The following is a 6,000-nucleotide window of genomic DNA, read 5'->3' as shown; positions in this document are numbered from 1 at the left end:
CTGGGCATTGAAATGCTTGTGACGAGTCTCAGATTCAACATTGTACATGACCGTACAAGCATGTATTTAACATGAACAACCATAATTAGCCATGAATGGTTGAGATGAAGCTGTAATGTAATAAGGTGACTGAAAACAGTGGTGGATAAGGGCAAATGAGTAAAAATGACATGCTATTAAGAAAGTAAGAACGGTAAATACAAGTACAATAAATAGTAAATCTGAATAGTAAAGATCTAAGTGTCCTGAAGTGGCAGTAATACTGCTGCTATTGCAACACACTGCTTCTGGGCCTCCCAGCCAGCTCCAGTAAACCCTTTCAGATGATTCAGAATGCAGCTGCACGCCTTGTTTCAACCAGCCCAAAAGGACCCACGTCACACCCCTCTTCGACTTCCTCCACTAGCTTCCTGTGTCCGCCTGCATCAAATTCAAGTCCTTGATGCTCATGCACAAGACCTTGTCTGGAATGGCACCTCCCTACCTCAACACTCTCTTTGAGATTTATGTTCCCTCCCACAACCTACGATCAGTTAATGACCGACACCTGGTAGTGCCTACTCAGGAGGCACGAGGTCCCTTTCCAGAACCTTCAAACTGACTGTCCCTCAGTGGTGGAATGAACTTCCAACCTCAATCCAGACAGCAGAATCCATCACTATCTTCAAAAAAACGACTAAATTCCCATATTTTCCGTGAACACTTAACTGACTACTGGCTGTTATGTAGTCTGATGGCTTTAAAACTGTTTTTCAGTCTGGTTGTCCGTGATTAGAAGCAAAGGATGCGTCCGCCAGGTGGCAATTTTGCAAACAGGTAGTGAGCAGGGTGACTGCAGTCCATAATGATATTGCAGGTCTTTCTCAAACAACATGTTTGGTAAATGTAAGGCCAGCTTATTTCCTGTTCTCATTACTTGCTGAAGAGCTTTGCAGTCAGAAGTAGAGCAGCTGCTGTATCTAACAGTGATAGAGCTGGTCAGAATGTTCTCTATGCTCTTCTATAACTGCTGGTCTCCTGAGATTTTCACATACAACATTCTGTATATTTTACTCAGAATGATGCAATAATGGAACATTGAACCTTGAACCTTGAGGGGGATGGGCTACAACAGCAGAAGGGTTCTACTTCTGTCAGCCAAGAACAGAAAGCTGAGGCTGCAGTGGGTAGTGCTGGGTCCAAGTCCACCTTTGTCAAGTTCGAGTTGAGACCACGTCCTTAAGCAATTGAGTTAGATTCCAAAAGAGGCCAAGTTGGACTAAATTCCAAGTCCTTAATGTCTGAGTCGAATCTGGCTGTGTACAGAAAGTAATTTAATTGAAAAAAAAATTGTAATTGCAATTGTAAACTCTGAGCTGTTAAATTAATGTGTTAACCTTCACAAACCAATGGCAGCATACATGTAAATATAACAAAAAATACCATTATTACATCTTGCCATTGCCATGTAGTTTTTATTTCGTGTTATCAGCACCTTGACTAGTTTCCTATCAAAAATTCTTTCAAAGAAAGAAAGGGATATAGAGGTATATGTAGAATGTATTTATTATATTTCAAGTGTATTAAAAGAAAAATTAACCTGTTTTGTTATTGAATCCCACTATATTTTACCCTCCAGTTCGACATTTCAGTTATTTGATGCCTCTCTCCCACAGTTATATGGGCTGAGAGAGAGAGAGAGAGAGAGAGAGAGAGAGAGAGAGAGAGAGAGAGAGAGAGAGAGAGAGAGAGAGAGAGAGTAGAGTTACATATAGCAGCATGTCATAACAACAAGCTCCATGCTTTATTACTGCTTTTAATCTGTCTATGAATGACAACAAACTCATTTCTGAACACAGCTCTGTTCTTGTAACTTTTTTCATTTTAATTCCTAAAATGGGGGGAAAAAAACTCTCCCTATCAGCAGCGTTTATGATATTTACTACATTAAGAAGTACATTTCTGTCACGATTTCCCCTTGAGTCAGCGCTCCAGTATTGCAGTGTGCTCGGAAAACCGAAGCGCATGCTCGTGCACAAGCCAGGTGCACGAGCCCTTATTGAACGCACGCTTTTTGGTCTTCAATGACATTGACTTTGTTAACGTTGGACACATGCTTTTGTGATGGTTATGTTCGGTGTCCGCCCCTGTTTTGTCATTGGTTGTTTTCTGAATGTGTCATTACTGTTTTCAGCTGTCTCGTGTTTTACCCATGATTACGTTTGTTATATAAACCCTTTGTGTCTCTGTGCACATTGCATAATGTTGAGTGGCTCTCATTACCAAGTAATTGTTCATTGTTTCTCATTTTCATTCATGTTATTGACCTTGCTTCTCAATTTTGATTCTAGCCCCGCCCAGTTCATTCCTGTTTGTATATCACCTGACCTTTTGCCTGTTATTAGACCACGCTTTGGATTACCGTTTTGAATTTGCCTGCCTTTCTCTCTAATAAATGTCTTTTACTGCACTTGCGTCCGTCCTAACCTCCATTACCTCTGTGATGTGACAATTTCACATTTTACATGAAATTCAAGACTGAAATCACCAAATGCTAATGTTTAGGGTCGGGCAATATGACTACAGTCTTATTTCACAATAAGAATATGTTTTCTCAGGTAGGTCTATCAGTTGTATTAAAGTAAGAAATACTATGGAAATTAAATAAAGCAATTAAATGTAAAATAAAATAGACTTCACTGCATGGCATATACAGTGATTTTTGTTTAAATTTGCTGAAGTTATTCAGTCATAGGAGTGAGTGATTTTCTCATTGTCTTTTGTTGTTTGATTAACATTAATGACACAGACAGCAGCAGGTTTATTAGACTGCTGTCACTTTAAGACCTAAAGCACAGATCCAATATAGTGTATTGACACACCTCAATTTTTTTCCCAACTGTTTACATACACTTAACACATAACTGCCTGTGTTTGCATGAATATTCGGCCAGACCTGCATTTTGGCACGATGTTTGTGTATTTAGTTGACCATCAAAGCATAATAAGCCTATAAAGAGAACTCATTTCGGTTCTCGCATGATGAGGCGACTTTCTGTGCATGCGTATCATTAATTTCTTGTTATATTAATTTTATGTTGTTATTTATTTTTTAGCTTTCTTTTCATGTTATACATGACACGGACTCGACTGCACTCTTAAAACTTTCCAAGTCCAAAATTTCTGAGTACGTGTCAAGTTCGGGTTCAAATTTACCCGAGTGGGAGACAAGTCCGAGTTTGTTCATAATTGCACTCGAGTCCAAGTCCAGGATCGTGTACCCCAACTCTAGCAGTGGGCACTGACTCACCTAAACTGGGCAGTTGAAGAGGGGAGCCTGGTCTGATGAATCTTGATTTCTTCTGAGGCACACAGATGGTAGTGTCAGAATTTGGTGCCAACAACATAAATCCATGGACTGAACCTGCTTTGTGTCAACAGCCCAGGCTGGTGGAGGTGGTGTAATGGTGTGGGGAATGTTTTCTTGGCACAAGTTGTTCCCATTAATAGCATTCAATCATCATTTGAATGCCATAAACTATTAGAGTATTGTTGCTGACTATGTATTGTTGCTGACTATGACACAAAGCAACAGTCATCTCAAACTGGTTTCATGAACATGACAATGAGATCAGTGTTCTTCAGTGGCCCTCCTAGTTACTGGATCTGAATCCAATAGCATTCCTTTGGGATGTGGTAGAGAGATTCGAAGCATGAACGTGCACCTGAACAATCTTCAGGAATTGCATGACACAGTCATGTCAACATGGACCAGAATCTCAAAGGAATGTTTCCAACATCTTGTGGAATCCATGTCATGAAGAATTAAAGCTGTTTTGAGAGCAAAGGGAGGCCCGACCCAGTACTTGTGTAGTGGTCCTAATAAAGTGCTCTGTGAATGGATATTATATACTATATTAATAAAATAAAACATTATAAAATCTTAGCAAAATTAACAATATGGCTAATTAATACCTAATTTACTTTTTATGTTTTTTTTTGTTTGTTTGTTTTTTTGCTTGTTTTTTGTTTTGTTTTTTTTAAATAAAATGTGCTTGTTGTAACAGAAGCCTTTTTTTGTTATTGTTGAAGACAGGAAGAGGAAATCGTTCATTTCTCAACCTGACAGGTCATCTTTAGAGTACTGAGTGTAACTCAAATGAGTAAAATGGAGAGCTGCAAAAACTAAATGTTCACTACAGATGACACAAATGAATAGGCAGGGGCTAAGGAGGATAAATAATAATTTTCATATTTTATATTGTCTTAACAAAAATAAACAAATCATTATTTGAGGAAGTGGCACAGTGGTGCCAGGTCCAGGGAATCAGGCTCAATCTAATCTGGTTACTGTCTGGGTTGACTTTAACATGATCTCACCATGTCCAAGTGGGTTTCCTCAGGGATCTCTGGGTTTCTTCCCACCTCCCAAAACCATGACAGTAGGTGGACTGGCTGTAATAAATCATCCCAATGTATGAATGAGCCTGTGTGTGTGTGTGTGTGTGTGTGTGTGTGTGTGTGTGTGTGTGTGTGTGTGTGTGTGTGTGTGTGTGTGTGTGTGGTGCCCTGCGATGGACTGGCATTGCCTTCTGGGATTAACTTGACCAGGATAAAATCACACTGAAAAGGAATGAAGGAATTATTGAGTAGAAATTATATGAGTAGTTTAATCTACGTGGTGTAATGACTGATTCAAGTATATATGGAAAGTTTTTGAGTGTTTTGTGAAGGGCTGTGCAGCCCTGATCACTGTTTATGAAGTTTTATGAATGTTTATGAAGTTTCCTTGTGTTGATTTCTTGTTTTCTGTTACCAATGTCCTGTTACTGTACTTGCATTTTAATAAGTTAAGATAAGATCCTGAGATTCCTCAGCTCAGCATACAGAGAATGAGAAGGATTCTTAGCCATGATAGCTTTCAGCTTCCCTCTCAGCCTCTTCTCATTCACTTCCTCTACACTGTCCAGTTCCATCCCCACCACAGAACTGGTCTTCCTCGCCAGCTTGTTCAGTTTGTTGGTACCACAAGTCTCAGTGCTAGCTCCTTGGCACACCACAGCAAAGAATATAACACTGGCAATCACAGACTGGTAAAATATCCAGAGAAGCCTAGTGCACACATTAAAGGACCTGAGCCTCCTCAGAAAGAACATTCTGGTCTGTCCTTTCCTATAGAGGGCCTCAGTGTTGTCTGACCAGTCCAGTTTGTTGTTGAGTTGCACCCCTAGAAACTTGTAGGTGTCCACAATCTCCACTCCCTGTCCCCTTATGGTGATAGGAGTTGTGGGGAAGGGGTGGTCAGGGCTCTTGCTATGCCGGAAATCCACCAACAGTTCCTTGGTTTTCCCCATGTTGAGCTGAAGGTGGTTGTTGTCACACCATCCTATAAAGCTTTCAGTAAGGTCTCTGTACATCTCCTTCTTATCATCTGTGACCAGTATTGCTAGTCACCAGTATTGGTCAGCCTTGTACCCTGACATAGTGTGGCCTGTCCGTGAGATCAGTCAGTGATCCAGGCCACTTGGTTGCTGCAGTTAGCTCTGTGCTAGTAACTGAACGGTTGTGAGAATAAATCCTAGTTGGACCTTTCAACCCTTAACCCACAAATGCTTGCCTGCATTTATTGGTTTGGTAAAATGTGTCTACCATGTGAATAAATTTGTTTGGGTTAGCTTGAAAAGTAAACTTTTTAACTTTCACTATTTTTATTTATTTTTTATTCCCTAAATCCAGTCTAGCATTTCCCCAACTGGAAGCCATTTCCATCAGTTACCGTCTTCTGATTAAAGAAGGGCCATGGACCTGTGGAAAATAAAAGAAAAACAATACCACTGACATGGGAATATTAACATGTAAATATATTATTGAAAACATTTCAATTTTCTTTCAGATTAAGCATGGGAGGCCCTTTTAACATTTTCTGTCTGTAAAAGACCACCACAAGCCACATGGCTCCTTAAGCCACTTCATCTGAAGCTTTGCGTTGGAAATGTGTGGTTGACTTTGCACTGCAGGGTC

The sequence above is a fragment of the Ictalurus punctatus genome, chromosome 10 (genome assembly GCF_001660625.3).
Source record: "Ictalurus punctatus breed USDA103 chromosome 10, Coco_2.0, whole genome shotgun sequence".
Classification (NCBI taxonomy): Eukaryota; Metazoa; Chordata; class Actinopteri; order Siluriformes; family Ictaluridae; genus Ictalurus; species Ictalurus punctatus.
The sequence above is the reverse complement of the archived record's forward strand: the minus strand, read 5'-3'. Positions refer to the sequence as shown.